Consider the following 27,552-nt stretch of genomic DNA (forward strand, 5'->3'; position numbering starts at 1 on the left):
GCCTGAAAAACACTACAGTGATTAGGTAATCTTTTCGCTATTCGAATTTCCAAATCTTTAGAATATACTCCGAACCCCACTTGTCCATTCAATTTGGAGCCATCAGTATAGAAATCTATATATCTTTTATTCCCCGGGGTCTGTGTACACCACGCCTCACTGTTGGGAATTAGAGTTACAAACTTTTTGTCGAAAAGTGGTTTTGCCAGGGTGTAATCCACTACGTTAGGCACATCTGGCATTACTTTGAGGACCGAACTTTGACCGTACATTTTTTCCGACCACAGCGATAGCTCGCGCAACCGCACAGCCGTTGTTGCAGCTGACTGTTTGGCCAAAATGTCTAAAGGCAATAGATGTAGCATGACATTAAGGGAGTCTGTTCCTGCCTTACTAAATGCGCCTGAGATACATAAGCTCGCCATACGCTGAACTTTATCTAAACAAGTCGGTTTCTGAAGTGCCGGCCACCAGACTACAACACCATATAGCATTATAGGTCTAACCACTGCCGTGTATAGCCAATGCACAATTTTTGGTCTTAGTCCCCACTTTTTCCCTATTGCCTTTTTGCACGAGTACAAAGCTACCGTGGCTTTTCTCGCCCTCTCTTCAATATTAAGCCTAAAATTCAGCTTCCTGTCCAAAATAACGCCAAGGTATTTTGCACACTCACCAAAGGGAATTTCAGTACCCCCTAAGGAAATGGGCCTAACCGTGAGAGTTTTGCGATCTTTGCAGTACATGACTATTTCTGTCTTTGCTGGATTTATACCAAGACCATTATCTTTCGCCCATTTCTCAGTCATCCGGAGAGCTCTCTGTATAATATCTCTGATTGTGGATGGGAATTTTCCCCTGACTGCTAGCGCCACATCATCTGCGTATGCCACCACTTTTATCCTTTCTTTTTCTAGAGAAACCAGAAGGTTGTTTATAGCAACATTCCAAAGAAGAGGTGATAGAACTCCTCCTTGGGGAGTGCCTCTGTTCACATACCTTTGTATGTTTGCTTGCCCTAGTGTGGCTGAAATACGTCTCTTCATTAGAAGTTCGTCTAACAGCCTAAGAATACCTGGATCAACATTCAGAGTTGTCAGTCCATTTAATATCGAGCTCGGATGGATATTATTGAACGCCCCTTCGATGTCTAGAAACGCCACGATTGTGTATTCTTTGACAGATAGTGAGCTTTCAATAAAGCTGACCAGTTCATGCAATGCGGTCTCAGTAGACCTGCCCTTCGAGTATGCATGCTGTCGTTTCGAGAGCAAACCTGAATCCACGCTAGTTCTAAGATACATGTCTATCATCCTCTCCAGGGTCTTAAGTAGGAATGAGGATAAGCTGATTGGTCGGAAATCCTTCGCACTCGAGTAAGAGGCTTTTCCTGCTTTAGGTATGAAGACGACTTTTGTTTCCCTCCACTTTTCTGGAATATATGCTAAGTTTACACATTGTTTATATATCACCGTCAACCAGGGGATAATTCTTCCAGCCACTGCCTGTAACTCCGCTGGAGTAATTCCATCAGGTCCTGGGGATTTGAATGGTCCAAAGCTATTTAAAGCCCATTTTATTCTAGATTCCGACACAATTTCCTCGATAGGAAATGATCGCTGAGCCTCTGTTACACCGCCGGAACATGGTTCAACCGTCTGATTTCCAGGGAAGTGTGTGTCCAAAAGTACTTCCAACGTCTCCTCACTGGACGTTGTCCAATTTCCCTCCGATGTTTTAATGAAACCTGGAGCGGTGTTAGTGGATGCTAGTACCTTCCGTAGTCTGGAAGACTCTGACGTATTCTCAATACTGCTACAGTAATCATCCCAAGAGTTTTGTTGAAACCTTCTCAGTTCTCGTTTATATTCTCTCAGATTCATCTTGTAAGTGTCCCAATCCTCCGGAGCTCTTGTGGACTTTGCTTTGTTAAAGAGCTTCCTGCAGGATTTCCTCATATTACTTAACCCCGTAGTCCACCATGGCGGCCGATTTGTTCCCCTTGGCTTTCCTCTAGGGCATGCAGCTTTCAGAAATAGTCATGTACTGCAAAGATCGCAAAACTCCCACTGTTAGGCCCATTTCCTTAGGGGGTACTGAAATTCCCTTTGGTGAGTGTGCAAAATACCTTGGCGTTATTTTGGACAGGAAGCTGAATTTTAGGCTTAATATTGAAGAGAGGGCGAGAAAAGCCACGGTAGCTTTGTACTCGTGCAAAAAGGCAATAGGGAAAAAGTGGGGACTAAGACCAAAAACTGTGCATTGGCTATACACGGCAGTGGTTAGACCTATAATGCTATATGGTGTTGTAGTCTGGTGGCCGGCACTTCAGAAACCGACTTGTTTAGATAAAGTTCAGCGTATGGCGAGCTTATGTATCTCAGGCGCATTTAGTAAGACAGGAACAGACTCCCTTAATGTCATGCTACATCTATTGCCTTTAGACATTTTGGCCAAACAGTCAGCTGCAACAACGGCTGTGCGGCTGCGCGAGCTATCGCTGTGGTCGGAAAAAATGTACGGTCAAAGTTCGGTCCTCAAAGTAATGCCAGATGTGCCTAACGTAGTGGATTACACCCTGGCAAAACCACTTTTCGACAAAAAGTTTGAAACTCTAATTCCCAACAGTGAGGCGTGGTGTACACAGACCCCGGGGAATAAAAGATATATAGATTTCTATACTGATGGCTCCAAATTGAATGGACAAGTGGGGTTCGGAGTATATTCTAAAGATCTGGAAATTCGAATAGCGAAAAGATTACCTAATCACTGTAGTGTTTTTCAGGCTGAAATATTGGCAATAAGAGAGGTGGTGAATTGGCTGAGAAGTAATGTTCCAACAAATATTGGCATTAATATATACTCAGACAGTCAACCTGCAATAAAATCCTTGGACTCTGTGTTCCTTAACTCAAAAACGGCCATAGACTGCCGCAAATCTCTCAACGAGATGGCTGAGCAGTACAATATTCACCTAATATGGGTTCCTGGCCATAGGAACATACCGGGGAACTGTGAAGCAGATGTGTTAGCAAGGCTAGGAACTACCTTACATATTCCAGGGGAACTAGAATCTGTTGGTATGCCTCTGGCCACCTGCAAGCTCTTACTGCGTGAGAAGGCTGTTATGATGGCCAATATTCGATGGGAAAATTGCAAGGGTTGTAACGACACCAAGCAAATATGGCCCCATTTAAACTTAAACCGCACACTAGATATGCTAGTGTTCTCAAGGCGTCAGATAGCACTCCTAATATCTGCTATAACGGGTCGCTGCCTGATAGGCGAATTTGCAAAAACTATAGGTGCGAAGTATAATGACTATTGTATAAGCTGTCATGACGTGGAGGAAAAGGAATCAATTAAACACCTCTTGTGTGAGTGTCCTGCTTTTTGTGTAAGGCGTAAGCGAATTTTAGGAGCATATAGCTTTAGATTACTGGCTGACCTGGAAAACGTTAACTTAAGCAGTTTGTTAATGTTTTTGGAGCAATCTGGTTGGTTCCACAAAAGTAAATAATAGAGAAGGTTCAGTGGTTAAGACTAGAAGTGCCCATATGTAATAGGTACTTTTAGTTAAATGTGGTATCACAATGGACTGAATAGTCTAAGTGAGCCTGAAATTTAATCGGGCTGCCACTTTAACCTAACCTAACCTAGGATGTTACTAAAATTATAAATGAATTCAACTCGTAGGCATTTTATGTTCGTAAGCGGAATTATTTTCGTAAGCATGTTTTTCCGAAATTCGTTACTCACGCACACTCACGACGATATTATTTTCGTGACTTACGATCACGCACGACATTTGATTGTTTAATCACGCTCACGCACAGTCACGCCGTAGCTGTCAGCGTGACTCACGAATCACGCGTGAGTCACGAAAATTTTCGTGAGTCACGACAATTTCGTGTCACGTGCACACCTCTAATATATACCACGTATGGATTAACTCACAATTTCCAAAATGATGTTAAGAACTTTTAAGATACCTTGCCGACGGTAAGTATTACCACAACGCAAGTAATTCGATTGTGGATGCAGAAGTTTCTACGCAATCCATGGTGGAGGGAACTTACGGCCGTGTATAATTGTTTTTTTTTTTTTGGGACCATGTGCAAAAACACTTGTTTATAAATATGTACAATAATTTATTTAACTAATATCAAGTCTCTGGTTTATGTTATATTTGCACGGTTTAATACATTTGTTTGTATTGTTTTTTTTTAAACAAACTTTCTTATTCAAATACAAAGGTTAGAAGCATATTCTTAGTGAGTGAGGATAGGTCTTCAATTCCTATATAAGTGGAGTATTACTAGTGGAAAATCATCAGTTTCTATCGAACCTAAAGATACACAAGTAGCCAACATGAAATTTTTGAACATTGCCGTTATTGCTGCCACTTTGGTCTTGGCCATTACCTCCGTCCAAGCTGCACCTGCCCCTGAACCAGTGGGACTGGATCTTGGTAATCTCCTTGGTGGAATTACTGGTACAGTTGGTGGACTTGTTCATACAGTTGGTGGACTTACTAATGGAGTTACTGGAACTGTTGGTGGACTTACTAGTGGACTTGGACTTGGTCTTTAAACTTCATATGGGTAAGCATTAGAATTTTGACCACTCATTGTGGTATTCCATGAATAGTATTTCCTAGATTTTGGGTGATCTTGATATCTAAACTATTGTTTACAGACCTCCTACTGTATACCAACTCATTTGTTTGCATATTAATTTTTATTTACAGGTCTTTTATGTGGAATTCACCCAATATATAAAGAATGCAATAAAAAATAAATTAATTAAAAAATATATATATATTTTTTTTTAAATGATATGCATTTCATTTTACCCTACATAGCAATAGTTAGAATCAAAACTGAGATAGTTTTGTTAAAAAAATATTAAAATCTTTGACAGGATTTCAGTTAAAAACAACAAAATATACATTATACCCACAACTGTTGACCCTCCGAAGGTTGAGTTATCCGTTGCCCCTATACGGAGTACAAGATCCTCAGGGCACTTGTAATTCTTTTATGGAATTTTTTTTCGAAAATCAATGTTTAAATTTGCTTTTGATACCCTTCACCAAAAGGATGAGGGCATTATGCTAAAGTTGTATTCATTTTGAAACACATCGAAATATTGGTCTCAGTCCGCATTAAAAACAAGTAAGGAAAGTCTAAAGTCGGGCGGGGCCGACTATATTATACCCTGCACCACTTTGTAGATCTAAATTTTCGATACCACATCACATCCGTCAAATGTGTTGGGTGCTATATATAAAGTAGAGGTGTGCACGTGACACGAAATTGTCGTGACTCACGAACATTTTCGTGACTCACGCGTGAGTCGTGAGTCACGCTGACGGCAACGGCGTGAGTGTGCGTGATTAACTAACCAAATGTCGTGCGTGAGCGTGAGTCACGAAAATAATATCTTCGTGAGTGTGCGTGAGTAACGAATTTCGGAAAAACACGCTCACGAAAATAATCCCGCTTACGAACATAAAATGCTTACGAGTTGAATTCATTTATAATTTTAGTAACATCCTAGGTGGTAAGAGTTTTATAACGCACTCGATTTTAACCATACTCATGTTTTCAGTCAGGTTCTATAGGTAAATCACTCATAAAATTATTCGTGAGTCACGAAGTTTTTCGTGAGGCACGACATTTTTCGTGAGTCACGATATATTTCGTGAGTCATGACATTTAAAAAATTTTCGTGCGTGAGTGTGCGTGAGTATAAATGTTCTTTTCGTGAGCGTGCGTGACCGTGAGTCCTACCAAAGATATCGTGCGTGAGTGTGCGTGAATAAGATTTCTCCATCGTGAGTGTGCGTGAGCGTGAACACAATATTACTCACGTGCACACCTCTAATATAAAGGTTTGTCCCAAATACATACATTTAAATATCAATCGATCTGGACAGAATTTGATAGACTTCTACAAAATCTATAGACTCAAAATTTAAGTCGGCTAATACACTATGGTGGAACACAATGTTAGTAAAAAACAAGTAAGTAAAGTCCAAAGTCGGGCAGAGCCGACTATATTATACCCTTCACCACTATGTAGACAAACATTTGTGTTACCATCTCAACTACTTAAAATTTGCTGGGAGCTATATAAAAGTTTGCATTTCCAGATACAAATACTTTTAATGGAAACAATTTTTTGTACTTCTACAAAAACTCTAGAATTAAAATTTAAATCGGCTAACGCCCTGGGATGAAACACAATGTTAATAAAAAATATGGGAAATATGAAGCGAGAGAAATTTTAATGCAATTGTACAAAAGAGATTCATGATTTTTCAGGCGATACATATGTATTCGAGATATAGGACAATTAGAGTAATATTTACAATTTTAGCTACTCACCAGCGGCGATTTTACAAGGTTATTGATTAGATCTCGCCAAGATATGTGGTCAAGTGTGGGTTGTGATATATTATTTGGTCTTGTGGGGCAACTTGGAGCCTTATTTAAAACTCATCCGTTCTGTGGAAATTTTGGCATTGCAGTGTATAGGATATGGCTAAGATATGGGGAAATTATCACAGAATTTTGTGTAAAGTGTGAGAATTTTGGCCATATTTGTATTCTCTGAGGGAACTATCCATTCAATTGGAGGAAAATCCCATTGAAAATGGGTCTAAAATATGAAACAGTCTACCATATTTCCCCAACTCTGGTGTACGTATATATGGGAGTTATATACAATCTGAACCAATTTTGACTAACTTTGACATGCATAGTTAGAATAATAATTCTGCTATCTATGAGAAATTTCACGTAAATGGGAGTATAACTTTGGCCCCCCTGGTCACATGAGTGCAAATCGGACGGGAGATATATATGGGAGCCATATTTAAATCTGAACCGATTTCAACCAAATTTGCCACAATTACCTATACTACTAAACGTACTCTTTGTGCAAAATTTGAAGCAAATCACGGAAAAACCCTGGATTTTGAGGCCATATAAGTTCAAATCGGACGAAATATATATATGGGAGCTATATCTAAATCTGAATCGATTTTTACTATATTTGGCACATGCATTAGTATCGTTAAAAGTACCGCTTGTGCAAAATTTGAACTAAATCACGGCAAAACTGTGGCTTTTGAGGCCATGTAAGTGCAAATCGGACGAAAGATATATATGGGAGCTATATCTAAATCTGAACCGATTTCAATAAAATTTACCAAGCATTGGCAGAATGTCAATTCTACTCTTTATGCAAAATTTCACGATTTGGATGATATTTTGCAAGTTTTTCGAGACTTATAAAATATTCGGATCTACTGAATTTGAGGAACATCGGTTGATAAACACGCCAATTATGACCAGATCGGTGATAAATATATATGGCAGCTATATCTAAATCTGAACCGATTTTTTCCAAAACCAATAGCGATTGTCTCTGTCCCAAGAAACGGCCCTATGCCAGATTTGAGGACGATCGGATTAAATTGCGAGCTGTACTTTGTGCACAAAATTACATATACAGACAGACGGACGGACAGTCAGACAGACAGACAGACAGACGGACATCGCTAAATCCATTCAGCCGATCGGTATACTAAACGATGGGTCTATGACCACTATTTCTTGGCGTTACATACAAATGCACAAACTTATTATACCCTGTACCACAGTAGTGGTGAAGGGTATAACAAGTAAAGCAAGTCTAAATTCGGGCGGGGCCGACTTTATTATACCCTGCACCACTTTGTAGATCTAAATTTTCGATACCATATCACATCTGTCAAATGTATTGGGGGCTATATATAAAGGTTTGTCCCAAATACATACATTTAAATATCACCCGATCTGGACAGAATTTGATAGACTTCTACAAAATCTATAGACTCAAAATTTAAGTCGGCTAATGCACTAGGGTGGAACACAATGTTAGTAAAAAAATATGGGAAACATTTAAATCTGAAGCAATTTTAAGGAAACTTCGCAAAAGTTTATTTATGATGTATCGCTCGATATATATGTATTAGAAGTTTAGGAAAATTAGAGTCATTTTTACAACTTTTCGACTAAGCAGTGGCGATTTTACAAGGAAAATGTGGTATTTTGACCATTTTTGTCGAAATCAGAAAAACATATATAAGGGAGCTATATCTAAATCTCAACCAATTTCAACTAAATTTGGCACGCATAGCTACAATGCTAATTCTACTCCCTGTGCAAAATTTCCACTAAATCGGAGTTAAAAATTGGCCTCTGTGGTCATATGAGTGTAAATCGGGCGAAAGCTTTATATGGGAGATATATCTAAATCTGATTTAGATATATCTCCCATTTCAACCAACCAAATTTAGCACGCATAGCTACAATGCTAATTTTACTCCCTTCAATTAAATCGGAGTAAAAGATTGGCCACTGTGGTCGTATGAGTGTAAATCGGGTGAACGATATATATGGGAGCTTTATCTAAATCTGCACCGATTTCAATAAAATTTGCCACACTTGACTACACTACTAATTGTGCTCCTAGTGCAAAATTTCAACCAAATTGGGGTAAAACCCTGGCTTCTGGGACCGTATTATTCCATATCGGGCGAAAGATATATATGGGAGCTATATCTAAATCTGAACCGATTTCAATAAAATTTAGCACACTTTACTATAGTACTAATTGTTCTTCTAGTGCAAAATTTTAAGCAAATTAGGGTAAAACTGTGTATTCTGGGGCCATATAAGTCCATATCGGGGCCATATAAGTCCGATTTCTTCCAAAATCCATAGGGTTCTATTCTGAGCCAAAACACATACTTGTGAAAATCGATTGGACTAAAATGCGACCTAGACTTTGTCTTTCGGACAAGGAAAAAAACTTTATATCAGCTAAGCAAAAATGCATTCGTATTTTAAGGACATGAAATCTTTGGTCTCCCGACAATATTTTTATACCCTTCACCACTACTGTGGAAATCGGTTCATATATATATCTCCCATATATAGCTTTCGCCCGATTTACACTCATATGACAACAGAGGCCAATTTTTTGTTCCGATTTGGTTGAAATTTTGCACAGGGAGTAGAATTAGTATTGTTGCTTTGCGTGCCAAATTTGGTTGAAATCGGTTCAGATTTAGATATAGCTCCCATATATATGTTTTCCTGATTTCGACAAAAATGGTCAAAATACCAACATTTGCCTTGTTAAATCGCCACTGCTTAGTCGAAAAGTTGTAAAAATGACTCTAATTTTCCTAAACTTCTAATACATATATATCGAAATAAATAAACTTTTGCGAAGATTCCTTAAAATTGCTTCAGATTTAAATGTTTCCCATATTTATACCCTTCACCACTACTGTGGTACAGGGTATAATAAGTTTGTGCATTTGTATGTAACGCCAAGAAATAGTGGTCATAGACCCATATTTTAGTATACCGATCGGCTTAGAATTAAATTCTGAATCGATTTAGCGATGTCCGTCCGATTTGCACTTATATGGCCTCAAAAGCCACAGTTTTGCCGTGATTTAGTTCAAATTTTGCACAAGGGGTACGTTTAATAGTATCGTTAAGTGTGTCAAATTTTGTTAAAATCGGTTCAGATTTAGATATAGCTCACATATATATCTTTCGTCCGATTAGGACTTATATGGTCTCAAAAGCCAGAGTTTTGCCCTGACTTACTTCAAATTTTGCACAAGCGGTACTTTTAATGATACTAATGCATGTGCCAAATATGGTAAAAATCGATTCAGATTTAGATATAGCTCCCATATATATATTTCGTCCGATTTGAACTTATATGGCCTCAAAATCCAGGGTTTTGCCGTGATGTGCTTCAAATTTCGCACAAGGAGTACGTTTAGTAGTATAGGCAAATTTGGTTGAAATCGGTTCAGATTTAAATATGGCTCCCATATATAACTCCCGTCCGATTTGAACTCATGTGACCAGGGGGGCCAAAGTTATACTCCCATTTACGTGAAATTTCTCATAGATAGCAGAATTATTATTCTAACTATGCATGTCAAATTTAGTCAAAATTGGTTCAGATTGTATATAACTCCCATATATACGTACACCAGAGTTGGGGAAATATGGTAGACTGTTTCATATTTTAGACCCATTTTCAATGGGATTTTCCTCCAATTGAATGGATAGTTCCCTCAGAGAATACAAATATGGCCAAAATTCTCACACTTTACACAAAATTCTGTGATAATTTCCTCATATCTTAGCCATACCCTATACACTGCAATGCCAAAATTTCCACAGAACGGATGAGTTTTAAATAAGGCTCCAAGTCGTCCGACTAGACCAAATAATATATCACAACCCACACTTGACCACATATCTTGGCGAGATCTAATCAATATCCTTGTAAAATCGCCGCTTGTGAGTAGCTAAAATTGTAAATATTACTCTAATTGTCCTATATCTCGAATACATATGTATCGCCTGAAAAATCATAAATCTCTTTTGTACAATTGCATTAAAATTTCTCTCGCTTCATATTTCCCATATTTATACCCTTCACCACTACTGTGGTACAGGGTATAATAAGTTTGTGCATTTGTATGTAACGCCAAGAAGGAGTAATCATAGACCAACCTTTTAGTATACGGATCGGCTTAAAATTAAATTCTGAGTCGATTTAGCGATGTCCGTCTGTCTGTCTGTCTGTCTGTCTGTCTGTCTGTCTGTCTGTTGATGTATTTTTGTGTGCAAAGTACAGCTCGCAGTTTTAGTCCGATTGTCCTAAAATTTGGTATAGGGTCCTGTTTCGGCTCAAAGACGATCCCCACTGATTTTGGGAAAAGTCGGTTCAGATTTAGATATAGCTGCCATATATATTTTTCACCGATCTGGTAATAATTGGCGTGTATATCAACCGATCTTCCTCAAATTCCGTACATCCGAATATTTTATGGGTCACGAAAAACTTGCAAAATATCAGCCAAATCGGTTCAGATTTAGATATAGCTCCCATATATAGCTTTCGCCCGATTTACACTTATTTGCCCACAGAGGCCAATTTTGTGCTCCGATTTAGTTGAAATTTTGCATAGGGAGTAGAATTAGCATTGTAACTATGCGTGCCAAATTTGGTTGAAATCGGTTCAGATTTGGATATATCTCCTATATAACTTTCGCCCGATTTACACTCATTTGCCCACAGAGGCCAATTTTGTGCTCCGATTTAGTTGAAATTTTGCATAGGGAGTAGAATTAGCATTGTAACTATGCGTGCCAAATTTGGTTGAAATCGGTTCAGATTTGGATATATCTCCCATATAACTTTCGCCCGATTTACACTCATATGACCACAGAGGCCAATTTTTAACTCCGATTTAGTTGAAATTTTGCACAGGGAGTAGAATTAGCATTGTAGCCATGCGTGCCAAATTTGGTTGAAATCGGTTCAGATTTGGATATATCTCCCATATATAGCTTTCGCCCGATTTACACTCATATGACCACAGAGGCCACTTTTTAACTCCGATTTAGTTGAAATTTTGCACAGGGAGTAGAATTAGCATTGTAGCCATGCGTGCCAAATTTGGTTGAAATCGGTTCAGATTTAGAGATATCTCCCATATATAGCTTTCGCCCGATTTACACTCATTTGCCCACAGAGGCCAATTTTTTGCTCCGATTTAGTTGAAATTTTGCACAAGGAGTAGAATTAGCATTGTAGCCATGCGTGCCAAATTTGGTTGAAATCGGTTCAGATTTGGATATATCTCCCATATATAACTTTCGCCCGATTTACACTCATATGACCACAGAGGCCAATTTTTAACTCCGATTTAGTTGAAATTTTGCACAGGGAATAGAATTAGCATTGTAGCCATGCGTGCAAAATTTGGTTGAAATCGGTTCAGATTTAGATATATCTCCCATATATAGCTTTCGCCCGATTTACACTCATTTGCCCACAGAGGCCAATTTTGTGCTCCGATTTAGTTGAAATTTTGCATAGGGAGTAGAATTAGCATTGTAACTATGCGTGCCAAATTTGGTTGAAATCGGTTCAGATTTGGATATATCTCCCATATAACTTTCGCCCGATTTACACTCATATGACCACAGAGGCCAATTTTTAACTCCGATTTAGTTGAAATTTTGCACAGGGAGTGGAATTAGCATTGGAGCCATGCTTGCCAAATTTGGTTGAAATCGGTTCAGATTTAGATATATCTCCCATATATATTGCTTTCGCCCGATTTACACTCATTTGCCCACAGAGGCCAATTTTTAACTCCGATTTAGTTGAAATTTTGCACAGGGAGTAGAATTAGCATTGTAGCCATGCGTGCCAAATTTGGTTGAAATCGGTTCAGATTTGGATATATCTCCCATATATAGCTTTCGCCCGATTTACACTCATATGACCACAGAGGCCACTTTTTAACTCCGATTTAGTTGAAATGTTGCACAGGGAGTAGAATTAGTATTGTAGCTACGCGTGCCAAATTTGGTTGAAATCGGTTCAGATTTAGATATATCTCCCATATATAGCTTTCGCCCGATTTACACTCATACGACTACAGAGACCAACTTTTAACTCCGATTTAGTTGAAAATTTTCACAGGGAGTAGAAGTAGCATTGTTGCTATACGTGCCAAATTTGGTTGAAATTGGTTCAGATTTAGATATAGCTCCCATATATATGTTTTTCTGATTTCGACAAAAATGGTCAAAATACAACATTTTCCTTGTAAAATCGCCACTGCTTAGTCGAAAAGTTGTAAAAATGACTCTACTTTTCCTAAACTTCTAATACATATATATATTGAGCGATAAATCATAAATAAAGTTTTGCGAAGTTTCCTTAAAATTGCTTCAGATTTAAATGTTTCCCATATTTTTTTTACTAACACTGTGTTCCACCCTAGTGCATTAGCCGACTTAAATTTTGAGTCTATAGATTTTGTAGAAGTCTATCAAATTTTGTCCAGATCGAGTGATATTTGAATGTATGTATTTGGGACAAAAACATTTATATATAGCACCCAACACATTTTACGGATTTGATATAGTGGATTTACAAAGTGGTGCACTGTATAATAAAGTCGGCCCCGCCCTTCTTTAGACTTTCCTTACTTGTTTCCTTATAATTAAGTGATTCCAATTAAAAATAGGTATCTTAAAATGAATGAAAATTTTGTTTGACTAAGGTCAACTTTTCTTTAATAATTGTGAAAAAAATCTTCCAAATTAAAGAAATTGTCTTTAAATTTGTTGTCATTTTATATCCTGGCAACAAAGCAAAAAAGTGTTTAAAAATAGGAGACGTTATTCAAAACTTTATTTTAAAGACGATTTTTACTTGAGACATAGCATAATTTCTACTTGAAGTCGAGTCAGAATTTGAAAATCTAAGTTGTCGTAAACACGTTTTTAAAGGACTTTATTTGCACATGAAGAAAAAAAAGAAACAATGAGTAAATTAAAATTTGCTGCCCAGAATCAAGTACGCAAAACTTAAATTTAAACGACAATTCTGTCTTAAAAGTACCTTACTTCAATTCTCCGCTTCTTTGGCTCAGAATCAATACCAAAATCATTAGTGTAAAGACAAAATCTTTGAAACCGGGCATGCTTTTTTCAGTGCATATTTCAATTATTCCCCTCTAATTACAGCGCAAAAGTTCATATCGGTTCTAATTATTTGTGGACTTCCCTGTATATAGCGGTCAAGAACTGAGTTATAAACGTATTTAATCTGACTTTTTTTTGTCTAATATATACTACGTATGGACTAACTTTGAATTTAGAGGACAATGTTAAGATGTTCTAAGACACCTTGCTATCGGTAAGTATAACCACAACCCAAGTAATTCGATTGGGGATGCCAGTCTTTAGTAGAAGTTTCTACGCAATTCATGGTAGAGCGTACATAAGATTCGGCCAGTCCGAACTTACGGCCGTATATTCTTGTTATTTTCTCATTTTATATTTTTGTATCAACCCAAAACAAACTTTGCGAAAATACTACTCTTAAACTGAACTACAAAAAGGGAGCACTTACTCATGGAACTTGCTTATGAACTTTGAAAAATTGAATTTATAGAAAATTTTGCCAAAATTTTATTTCTTTAGAAAATTTTGTCAAAATTGTTTTCTATAGAAAATTTTGTCAAAATTTTATTTCTATAGAAAATTTTGTCAAAATTTTATTTCTATAGAAAATTTTGTCAAAATTTTATTTCTATAGAAAATTTTGTCAAAATTTTATTTCTATAGAAAATTTTGTCAAAATTTTATTTCTATAGAAAATTTTGTCAAAATTTTATTTCTATAGAAAATTTTGTCAAAATTTTATTTCTATAGAAAATTTTGTCAAAATTTTATTTCTATAGAAAATTTTGTCAAAATTTTATTTCTATAGAAAATTTTGTCAAAATTTTATTTCTATAGAAAATTTTGTCAAAATTTTATTTCTAAATTTCCAAATTTTATTTCTATTGAAAATTTTGTTAAAATTTTATTTCTACAGAAAATTTTATTAAAATTTTATTTCTATAGAAAATTTTGTTTAAATTTTATTTCTATAGAAAATTTTGTCAAAATTTTATTTCCATAGAAAATTTTGTCAAAATTTTATTTCTATAGAAAATTGTGCCAAAATTTTATTTCTGTAGAAATTTTTGTCATAATTTTATTTCTATAGAAAATTTTGTCAAAATTTTATTTCTATAGAAAATTTTTTAAAAATTTTTTTTCTATTGAAAGTTTTGTCAAAATTTTATTTCTATAGAAAATTTTATAAAAATTTTGTTTCTATAGAAAATTTTGTTAAAATTTTATTTCTATAGAAAATTTTGTCCAAATTTTGTTTTTATAGAAAATTTTGCAAACATTTGATTTCTTTGTCTTTTGTCAAAATTTTATTTCTATAGAAAATTTAGTTAAAATTTTATTTCTATATAAAATTTTGTTAAAATTTTATTTCTACAGAAAATTTTGTTAAAATTTTATTTCTGTAGAAATTTTTGTCATAATTTTATTTTTATAGAAAATTTTGTCAAAATTTTATTTCAATAGAAAATTTTGTTAAAATTGTATTTCTATTGAAAATTTTGTTAAAATTTTATTAAAATTTTATTTCTATAGAAAATTTTGTTAAAATTTTATTTCTATAGAAAATTTTGTCAAAATTTTATTTCTATAGAAAATTTTGTCAAAATTTTATTTCTATAGAAAATTGTGTCAAAATTGTATTTCTATAGAAAATTGTGTCAAAATTTTATTTCTATAGAAAATTTTGTCAAACTTTTATTTCTATAGAAAATTTTGTCAAAATTTTGTTAAAATTTTATTTCTATTGAATTTTTTTTTATTTCTTTAGAAAATTTTGTAAAAATTTTTTTTTCCATAGAAAATTTTGTCAAAATTTTATTTCTATAGAAAATTGTGTCAAAATTTTATTTCTGTAGAAATTTTTGTCATAATTTTATTTCTATAGAAAATTTTGTCAAAATTTTATTTCTATTGAAAATTTTGTTAAAATTGTATTTCTACAGAAATTTTTGTTAAAATTTTATTTCTATAGAAAATTTTGTTAAAATTCTATTTCTATAGAAAATTTTGTAAAAATTTTATTTCTATAGAAAATTTTGTCGAAATTTTATTTCTATAGAAATTTTGTCAAATTTTTATTTCTATATAAAATTTTGTCATCATTTTATTTCTATAGAAAATGTTGTCAAAAGTTTAGTTCTATAGAAAATTTTGTCAAAATTTTATTTCTATAGAAAATTTTGTCAAAATTTTATTTCTATAGAAAATTTTGTCAAAATTTAATTTCTATAGAAAATTTTGTCAAAATGTTATTTCTATAGAATATTGTTTCTGAAGAAAATTTTGTCAAAATTCTATTTCTATAGAAAATTTTGTCAAAATTTTATTTCTATAGAAAATTTTGCCAAAATTGTATTTCTATAGAAAATTTTGTCGAAATTTTATTTCTACAGAAATTTTGTCAAATTTTTATTTCTATAGAAAATTTTGTTAAAATTTTATTTCTGTAGAAAATTTTGTCATAATTTTATTTCTATAGCAAATTTTGTCAAAATTTTGTTTCTATAGACAATTTTGCCAAAATTTTATTTCTATAAAAAATTTTGTCAAAGTTTTATTTCTATAGAAAATTTTGTCAAAATTTTATTTCTATAAAAAATTTTGTCAAAGTTTTATTTCTATAGAAAATTTTGTCAAAATTTTATTTCTATAGAAAACTTTGTCAAAATTTTATTTCTATAGAAAATTTTGTCAACATTTTATTTCTATAGAAAATTTTGCCAACATTTTATTTCTATAGAAAATTTTGTCGAAATTTTATTTCTATAGAAATTTTGTCAAATTTTTATTTCTATATAAAATTTTGTCATCATTTTATTTCTATAGAAAATGTTGTCAAAAGTTTATTTCTATAGAAAATTTTGTCAAAATTTTATTTCTATAGAAAATTTTGTCAAAATTTAATTTCTATAGAAAATTTTGTCAAAATGTTATTTCTATAGAATATTGTTTCTGAAGAAAATTTTGTCAAAATTCTATTTCTATAGAAAATTTTGTCAAAATTTTATTTCTATAGAAAATTTTGCCAAAATTGTATTTCTATAGAAAATTTTGTCGAAATTTTATTTCTACAGAAATTTTGTCAAATTTTTATTTCTATAGAAAATTTTGTTAAAATTTTATTTCTGTAGAAAATTTTGTCATAATTTTATTTCTATAGCAAATTTTGTCAAAATTTTGTTTCTATAGACCGTTATTGCAGTCAGCTGCAATAACGGCTGTACTGTCACAGTTCGGTCCTGAAAATAATGCCAAATGTGCCTAACGTAGTGGATTACACTCTGGCGAAACTTTTCGAAAAAAAATTTGAAACTCTAATACCCAACTATGAGGCGTGGTGCACCCCAGAGAACTGCAACCGGTGGCTTTTTTTCGTATTGCAATCTTACCCACAAAATGTCGGTGGCAGTGAGTAAGACACCAATTACCATGCGATCTTTTACATTGATACAAATGCGAGAATAAAAACACCAATAGTATATAACAATGTTCGTATGCAGTGTCTTGCAATCTTAAACCAATCGACATCATCAAAAAAACAAGGTTGGCACTTAAGTGTGATTACACTCAACAACAACAATTACTAGCAGTTGGCATTAGTTCAAGAGAATTGAGAGGGTGCCAAATAAGAGAATACCAAACTGCTGAGATATGGGTAACCAATTTGTGTGATTGCTTTACTATGTCGCGGTTTCGAGTCGTCGGTTGCATTGAATATTGGTGGTTGAATTTTTTTTACCAATTGGTGTTTAAAGATCGCAGCCGTTCTCTGGTGCACACCACACCAACAAAATATTGCCCCATTTAAACTTAAACCGCATACTAGATATGCTAATGTCCTCAAGACGTCAGATTTCACTCCTGATATCTGCTAAAGGGTGATACGGTCAAAATTTGGTCAATATAAACTTAACGTATTTCTTTCAATTTTGCATTTAAAAAACCTGAACATCCCTCATTTTGAAGGTGTGTGTGTGTAGAATGTTGCTCTTATTTTGATTTTGGAATTCACACTTCAGTTGTCAAAATGCCGACCAAGCAAGAAGAGCAGGGTATCAAAATTTTGCTCGCGCATCGCGAAAATCCGAGCTACTCGCACGCAAAGCTGGCAAAATCCCTAAAAGTTACCAAATCAGCCGTTACAAATGTAATTAAAGTGTTTGGGGAACGTGTGTCGACAGTCAGGAAGTCTGGATCGGGGGGAAATCGAAAACCGGAAGCCGCTGAGACGACAAAGAGATTTGCCGGTAGTTTCAAGCGAAACCCTAACCTCTCTCTCCGAGATGCCGCAAATAAGCTGGGTGTATCGTCTACAACCGTGCATCGAACCAAAAAACGAGCCGGACTATCGACTTACAAGAAGGTAGTGACTCCAAATCGCGATGATAAACAAAATACGACGGCCAAAGCGCGATCCCGGAGGCTGTACACGACGATGCTGACGAAGTTTGACAGCGTGGTAATGGACGACGAAACCTACGTCAAAGCCGACTACAAGCAGTTTCCGGGACAGGTGTTTTATACGGCAAAAGGAAGGGGAAAGGTAGCAGATATTTTCAAGCACATAAAACTGTCAAAGTTCGCAAAGAAATATCTGGTTTGGCAAGCCGCCTGTACCTGTGGCTTGAAAAGCAGCATTTTCATAGCTTCCGGGACTGTCAACCAAGAAATTTACGTGAAAGAGTGTTTGAATAAACGTCTGCTGCCTTTCCTGAAGAAACACGGTTGTTCCGTACTGTTTTGACCGGATTTGGCATCTTGCCATTACGGTAAAAAGGCCATGGAGTGGTACGCCGCCAACAACGTGCAGGTGGTTCCCAAGGCCAAGAACCCTCCCAACACGCCAGAGCTCCGCCCAATTGAGAAATACTGGGCTATTGTCAAGCGGAACCTAAAGAAGACTAAAAAAACTGCCAAGGACGAGCAGCAGTTCAAGGCAAACTGGCTTTCTGTGGTGAAGAAGGTGGACAAGGTGGCTGTACAAAATCTGATGGCAGGTGTCAAGCGTGAGGCCCGGCAATTCGGATTTGGAAAAGCGAAAGCCTTATTGAATATTTTTCCTGAATTTTATACTAATTGAACTTGAAAAAGGAATTTAATTTGATTTTTAAATAAACGATTTCACCGATTTACACGCGTTTTCCCTTGACCAAATTTTGACCGTATCACCCTTTATAACGGGTCGCTGCCTAATAGACGATTCAATTAAACACCTCTTGTGTGAGTGTCCTGCATTTTGTATAACGCTAAAGCGAATTTTAGGGGCATATAGCTTTAGATTATTGGCGGACCTGGAAAACTTTAACTTAAGCAGTCTGCTAATGTTTTTGGTTGGTTCAACAGAAGAAAATAATCGAGAAGGTTCAGCGGCTAAAACTAGAAGTGCCCATATGTAATAGGTACTTTTAGTTAATGTGGTATCACAATGGACTGAATAGTCTAAGTGAGCCTATAACTTAATCAGGCTGGCACTTTAACCTAACCTAACCTAGGAACTTGTGTTGACTTGCCGAATTTGGAAGGTGTAAGATATATTATCCACACCTTAAAAAAAACTCCAATTAAATATTACCCATAAAAATCCCCGCAAACGTATAGAAACCACTAAATTTGAAGGGTGGTGGGAGGGTGTTGCGCTAAAGCCCTAACCTGGCAACACTGGGCTGGATTGATAATGTACGACAAAAAAATAACTAATTTAATTTGTCACGTCACAACACTTCATAATCGATTTGGCAATTTGCGCTTGGATCAACTGGAAGTTATGAATACAAATGAAAATAGAAAACGATAATATCGATTTATGCTAGTCGGATTCAAGAAAAAATTTGAACTCTAAAGTCGATTTTCAAATATTTTTAGATCGATAATAGATTTCGAATTTTCGAGATTTGTATGCTAAAATTCAAATAATCAAATCGCAACAGAAAGGAAAACATTTACGAATATATTAGGCAATTGATCATTTTCAGTAAATGTGTCGAGTTCTATCAAGACAGTATAGGAATCATGAAAATTTAAAAATTGCAACAAAGTGGAGCATTAGCACACCAGTCCTGTGATAGGTCCGTCTGTGGCGATTTGCACAAATTTCCCACAGGGTAATTACAAAACTAAAAGAATAACAAGTATATACGGCCGTAAGTTCGGTCAGGCCGAATCTTATGTACCCTCCACCATGGATTACGTAGAAACTTCTACTAAAGATTGTGATTGTGGTAATGCTTACCGATGGCCACGTATCTTATAACTTCTTAAAACCGTCTTCTAAAGTTAGTCGATTTGTGGTATATATTAATCAAACAAAGGAAAGTCTACAAATAGTTACGAACCGCTATGAACTTTTGCGTGGTTATTACAGAGCCAGAATTGTGATATTGGGGTCGCTTTATATGCTACGAGGTCAGTTCGGAAACTTCTTAGCCTAGCACAAACAGCGCCGTATAAACAGAAAAAAGTTAAGTGTTTTGGAAACTTCCATCTCTGTTATGAACACATGTTAAATTTTGTTTCGATCTGGCAACTCCTTCATATAGAAACAGGTGTTCAAAAAAGACGCATTTGCAATATTTTTTTTTTTTTTTTAAATGGAAAAATAAAAATGCGTGCTGTCATTAAATATTTACATAACAAAGGTTTATCGGGACAAGAAATTCATAATGATATGGTGAATGTGTTAGATGAAAGTGCTCCTTCATATGCAACAGTAAAAAATTGGGTTCCTGAGTTGAAACGTGGTCGTACAAGCATTGAAGATGAACCACGTAGCGCACGTCCAAAAACAGCAACAACAACAGAAATTGTAGCCAAAGTGCATGATATGGTATTAAATGATCGACGAATAAAAGTGCGTGAAATTGCTAATATCATGGGCATCTCAAATGATCGAGTCCATTTAATTTTGCATGAAGAACTACAGATGAAAAAGCTTTCTGCAAGATGGGTGGCGCATTTGTTAACATTCGATCAAAAACGCATAAGAATGAACATTTCTCAAGCTTGTTTGGATCGTTTTGAGGGAAATAAAATGGATTTTAAGCGTCGTTTCATAACTGTTGATGAGACATGGATCCAGCACTACACTCCAGAGACAAAAGAACAATCCAACCAATGGACTGAAGCTGGAGGAAGTGCCCCAAAGAAGGCAAAAACAATTCAATCGGCTGGTAAGGTTATGGCAACGGTTTTTGGGACTTCAACGGTATTTTATTGATTGACTATCTGCAAAAGGGTAAACCAATAAATTCAGAGTACTTTTGCAACCTTATGGATCAATTAAATGTACAAATTCGAGAAAAGCGTCTTGGCTTACAACACAAAAAATAATTTTTCATCAAGACAACGCACCAGCGCACAAGAGTGTTTTAACAATGGCTAAAATCAACGAATTAAAATACGAGTTGCTTGACCACCCACCTTATTCTCCTGATTTAGCTTCCAATGACTTCTACTTGTTCCCCGATTAAAAAAAAACTCCTTGTTGGCAAGCGTTTTACCTCAAATGAAGACCTTTAGAAAAACTATTTTAATCAAGGGATAGAATTGCTAGAAAAGCGTTGGACTAAGTGTATTGAAGTTTCAGCCAATTATATTGAAAAATAAAAAAATTGTTTTGAAAAATTAACTATTCTCTTTCATTGATAAGATAAGAAGTTTCCGAACCGCCCTCGTATATACAATTATGAACCCATATTTCCCCAATCACACGATCGGTTTATCTGAGGGCTATATGTAACAATAGACCGATAATCACCAGGATTGGCATGGTTGTTAGCGGCCACATACCAACACAATGTACCAAATGTCAACCGAATCTGATGAAGTTTGCTCCTCCAAGAGGATCCGGAGGTCAAATCTGGTGATCCGTTTATATGGGAGCTATATATATTTATGGACCGATATAGACCAATTTTTGCATGTTTATTAGAGACCATATACTAACACCACGTATAAAATTTCCACCGGATCGGATAAATTTTGCTCCTCCCATGGATCCGGAGCGGTCCATTTTTTTCGCTCCGCTCCGCTCCCGCTCCGGAGAAAAAAAAAATCGCTCCGCTCCGAGAAAAAAAATCGCTCCGCTCTTCGAGAAAAATCGGGCGGTACATATATATGGGAGCTATAGCTAAATCTGGGAAAATCGGGCGATACATATATATGAGAGCTATATCTAAATCTGAACCGATTTGTATGAAATTTTGCAGACTTGAAGGGCGATGAAAAAGATTACCTTTTGCCAAATTTGGCGACGATCCGTTTGAAAAAAAGCACAGCGTGACCCCATTTGTTGAAATTGGGCGATACATATATATGGGAGCTATATCTAAATTTGATCCGATTTCTTCCAAATTCAATAGCGTTCGTCCTTGTGCCCAAAAACTCCCTTTACCAAATTTCATCAAAATCGGTTAATAATTGCCACCGGAATCCTGTGAACAACAAATACATGGACAGACGGACGGACGGACACCAAGCGCTAGATTGACTCAGGAGGTGATTCTGAGTCGATCGGTATATATTTTATGGGGTCTAAAATCAATATTTCTGGTAGGCACATTTTCTGGCAGATCAAACTTATTATACCCTAACCACTATGTGGTTTAGGGTATAATGACTTTAAAACAATGTGTTGAAACATTTTACTAATTTTGAAGATTTTTTCAGAAATATTAAATCCATTTTGAGTTCATTAAAACGAAATTTTCATTCATGTTAGGATACACATTTTTATGTAGAATCACTTAGATATAAGGACAAACAGACTTCATTGAAAAGTTTAGAGACTTTTAGACAAGGAAACAACTTTATATCAGAGAAATACGTCTTCTATTCTAAGCAAAATTCGTATTTTAAGCATGTGAAATATTTGGCCTCCCGACAATATTCTTTGCGGTGCACCATCTACTATTTAATATGTGATAGAAACCAAATTTATGAAAATGGACCAAAATGGACCAAATTCTGTTTGGTCCGACCATCGGACCAAATTTAAAAATTAGAAATCTTTTGGACCAATTTTGGTCCGATCGGACCAAAACGACAACGCTGATTGGAATTGAAAGTCTATACACAGAGTAGAAGTAACTACTCTCCGAAAGTTTTTTTTTGTTTTGCAACAGACATAGAGAAAAGGTTTTGTAATATTTGATGATTTGACTTAAAAATGGGTATCTTAACATGAAACAAAAAATTTATAGGCTAAGGTCAATTTGACTTTAATAATTCAGAAAAATTCTTTAAATTTAATGAAATTGTCTTTAAATTTGTTGTCTTTTTGCATATGGACTACAAAGAAAAAATCGTTCAAGTATAGGACATGTTTTTCAAAACTTTATTTTAAAGAAGTTTTTACTTCAAACATAGAATAATTTCTACTGGAAGTCGAGTCCTAATTTGGAAAATAAAGTTGCCGTTAACTCGTTTTTAAAGGACTTTGGTAGCATACACAGAAAAAAAAGTGTCTCGTAAAATTAAGAAGATTTTTACAATAATTTATTACAAGAATTTTCCAGAATTTTAGTTCATTTTTCGTATCTTGAACGAAAATTAACTACTCGAAAGGAAATTTTACAAATTCTAAGTAGCAATCGTTTAGTTCATGGCCTACAAAATACGATGGAAATTTCCTTAAAAAATTTCTTAACTGGTAGTTAAAAATTCGTTTGTCATGCTATAAAACTACTTGTGAAATGTAAAGTATTTTCTAAATAATAAGTGCAATTTACTATAAGATTTTTTTGTATGAGAAAATATTTTTTTTACGAAAAATGAACTTGAAAGTGGATAGCAATTTCTTACTGACTATTCCTATAGTTAATAATTGTTGGTAAAAAATTACACAATGAAATATTTTTAGTTCACATGTAATTAAATTTATAGACATTTTCGTCAAAAATGGTAGATAACATTTCATGAAAATTTTGCAAATTTTAAGTTAAACGTTTCATCGCTCATAAACTGGTGTGCCTTTACGAATATTATTCTTAGAGTAAATTGTCAGCAGATGCGATGAACTAATGAATAGTACAGAGATCTTTATCGAAATAGTGGAATGTGATTAATGTAAAGATGATGTTACTTGAGTTTTGTTGTGTATACATGAGCGTGGGGTTGTTTTTATTTTTGTTCATTTAGTGGCTTGTGTGTGTGTGTTTGTTATTCGTTGATGGTTTTTGGCTGGATGAGGTGTTGTTTTCAATAAAGGCACATGTGTTTTTGTTGTTGTAGGGATGTTTTGGCTTTGCTTGGTTTTGTTTGGCATGCTTCAGTTGTATTGTTGGCGTTGGCGTGGGCTGTTGCATCTTTTAAGTAGGTATGCAACAAGGGAATATAAAGGCATGGAATATTTTGGATTTTTGAGTCATATATTGGTGTTTGTTTATTAAACCTTTTAAATGAAAGTTATTAATATTTTATCGGTAGTTTAGAAAACAAGTTATTAAGAATATTTAGGAAAATATGTTGAAATTGAAAGTGTATTGAAATTTTTATTATTCTATGTAAAAAAATTAATATTCAATTCCAGATGAATTTGGAAAATTTTTGTTATATCTCAGCGTATAGTTTACTCATAAATTGGTAAGTATTTTTTTAATATGGCTTTCTTTTGAAAAGAATATTTTTTATGTATGTTATTATTTGTTAATTATTTTTTTTTTTGGAAACCAGTTTAATGTTTTTCTTTCTTGTAAAAGCGATATTTAATTTCAGAGCAACTCCAGACGGATTAAAACAAATTTAAAAAGGTAGAGAATTGGTAAGTTTTCTTTTAAAAATTGGCTTTCTTTCAACTAGAATATTTACGTTTTTATGACCTTTTTATCATCAAAATTACAGGTTTTTAATACCTTATTTTAGTATTTCTTTAATTAATTTTTTTGGAAACTAATGTAATATTTTTAATGTAAAAATAAATATTTAATTTCAGAATAACCCCTTAAAATTTGGACAAATTTTTAGTACTCCTTTGCCTGTAATTTAATAGTGAATTGGTAAGTTTTCTTTAACTTTCTTTTAACCCTGGACAGCCATCCTTATTTTTTGTACATTAACGTCATCCTTCGTCATTTTGACTACGGCTGATTTCAAGACGATATAATTTTCATCGTGAGCGAAAAAGTGAACCAAACTTGAATTTATTTTCTTATTCAATTTGGTTTTAAGTAGTATAAAACAAAAATTCATAAAACGGTCGAATTAGTATAACTTAAATTTACCATTTCCCAATAGACTAAAATGCATTTTAAATCGAAAATGAAATTACGTGTCGTCATTTTGATGACTGTCTAGGAATGCATATTATTATTTTTTTCATTAGATTTTTTGAAAAGTCATTTAATAATTTTATTTAATATTTAATTTCAGAGTAACCCAAATAAATTTGGACAACTTTTTATATTTCCCCTCAGCGTACAATTTAATAGAGAATTGGTAAGTTTTATATTAAAACTTTGGCTTTCTTTCAACTAGAATATTTATTTTATTATATCTTTCACATCGATAACAACACAGTTTTATGAGTTTATTTAGAATACTTCATTATTTCTCTAATTGTTTCAGGTACAAATTTTATGAGATACGTTTTCCAAAGAAAAGTTGAATTCCTTACACCATTTGATAAAATGCCCCAAATATGGTAAGTTACAAGCTAAAATGAAGAATTAAAAATTATATTTCATTACATGGTATTAATTTTTAACAATTTTCATTATTGTTTCCATTTTTTCCAGCAAGATATGTGAAAAAATTACCTACGATGAATAAAAAAAGGATAAGTCAAAATGTCCAAACAGCGGGTTCAAATGAACTACTCTCTTTTCCATGTGGTCGTAATTTTTATTCACAAAAAACATTGTATTAAGAACTTTCATCATAAGTTTTTATAATAAAGTACTTTTGCTTAAAGATAGTTTAATTTTAATGTATGAAAATTCTCATAATAGTAAAACGGTTTGTTGTTCCTTTAATTATTTAATTTCTCTATACTGTGGAATGATTGATTTAAAAATAGTCTAGTCGTCGACATTTTAAAGAGACTGTTAACCAATTTTTATTATCGGGTTTCCCACAAAATAAGCAAGTAAACCAAAATAATACTGACTTTTTAACTTGGTAGGTGTATATAAATCTTATGGTGTTGTAAAAATGAACTAAACTACAATGTTATAGATGAACTAAAATTTAAGAAAATTATAAACTAGACAAGTTGAAAAAAATCTTAAGGGCTAAATCATGGTCAATATTACTACAGTTTAGTTCATTTTGCAATGGAAAAGGGTTCACTGTTTTTTCAGTGTATGAAGAAAAAAAGCTGAGAAAGCGAAAAATTAAAATTTGCTTCCTAGAAGCAAGTACACAAAACCTAAATTTAAAAGAGAATTGTGTTTTAAAAGTGTCCTTGCTTGTATTCTCCGATTCTTTGGCTCGGAATCAATACCAAATTTTTTAAAGTAAAGACAAAATCTTTGGAACCGAGTATGCTTTTATTCAGTGTATGTTTGCTACAACCTCCATCGAAATCACTCCGTGGTATACCTACGAATATTCTTACTCAGATCTAGTGTTACCTAATTTCGCTTTTTTCCCCTTTATTGTAAAAATACATTTTCGAACAGCGTTTTTAAGAAATGTTCGTTCTCACAAAAAGTAGATAACATGCAATAATACAAATCAAGTCATTAGTTTTCAATGTGAGAAAAAATTAAAATAAATGTATATGCGCACATTTTTTCAACCAAAATTGAAACTATCCATAATTTTAATTAAATTTTCCAGAACTAATATCAGAAATAAGAGAATGCTAGGGTATAGTACAATAGTAAAGCAAATATGAATGTCCTTACACTGAAAAAACGCATGCCCGGTTCCAAAGATTTTGTCTTTACTTTAACAGTTTGGGTATTAATTCCGAGTCAAAGAAGCGGAGAATACAAGTAAGGATACTTTAAAGACGCAATTCTCTTTTAAATTTGGTGGTTATGTACTTGCTTCTAGGAAGCAAATGTTAATTTTTAATTTTTTTTAGATTTTTTTTCGTCAGCTGTTATCAAAATCCTTTAAAAACGAGTTAACGACAATTTTATTTTCCATATTAAGACTCGACTTCCAGTAGAAATTATGCTAGGTTTCAAGTAAAAAGCGTCTTTAATATAAAGTGTTGAAAAACTTGTCTTATTTTTTAACGATTTTTTGCTTTGTAGGCAAGATGCAAAAAGGAAACAAATTTAAATACAATTTTATTAATTTTAAAGAATTTTTCTTAATTATTAAAGTCACGTTGACGTTACCTCAAAAAATTTATCTATGTTATGATACACATTTTTAAGTCAAATCACTTTATTATAAGACATTACAACTTCATTCAAAAGTTTATTGACTTTTGGACAAGGAAAAAAACTTTATTTTAGAGAAATGCGTCTTCCATGTTAAGCAAAATTTGTATTCTTATTTTAAGGACATGAAATCTTTACCTTCACGACAATATTTTTTTCAGTGTAGAAAACTAAAACATTAAATATAAATAAGATCGTTGCAATGCAATTTTTTTGGCGTTCATTACAAACATCTTTGTAGTAATACGGGATGAAATATTGATCGAAAGTACTGTTGTTACTTTTACAACACATACTAGAGACATATTTTGACATTTGCCGTTTTTGAAAACAATTACTAAAAAAACACTTTGTGTTTTCTTCAATGTACGTACGTACAAAAATACATATAGTACATTTTAAACGTTTACTCACACTACGCTAAGTACTAAGTAATTTCAAAGTTACACATTTCATTCAAGTAATATTTTATTCGGAGCGGAGCGGTTTTTCATTTGTAAACCGCTCCGCTCCCGCTCCGCTCCGGATTTTAGAAATGCCGCTCCCGCTCCGGCAAAAAAAGGGCTTGCTCCGCTCCGCTCCACGCTCCGCTCCGGATCCCTGGCTCCTCCTAGAGGCTCCGAAGTTCAAATCTGGTGATC

General features: G+C 34.1%; 1 long non-coding RNA gene across 1 annotated transcript; it reads left to right on the forward strand.

The window, feature by feature from the left end:
* Positions 1 to 24,273: 24,273 nt before the first annotated feature.
* On the forward strand, positions 24,274 to 25,013 carry LOC142219424 (uncharacterized). Its single transcript, XR_012717568.1, has 3 exons — positions 24,274 to 24,336; positions 24,508 to 24,571; positions 24,945 to 25,013. It is a non-coding gene; the product is annotated as an uncharacterized LOC142219424 (long non-coding RNA).
* The last annotated feature ends 2,539 nt before the right edge of the window (positions 25,014 to 27,552 follow it).

Source organism: Haematobia irritans, chromosome 1, assembly GCF_050003625.1.
Source record: "Haematobia irritans isolate KBUSLIRL chromosome 1, ASM5000362v1, whole genome shotgun sequence".
NCBI lineage: Eukaryota > Metazoa > Arthropoda > Insecta > Diptera > Muscidae > Haematobia > Haematobia irritans.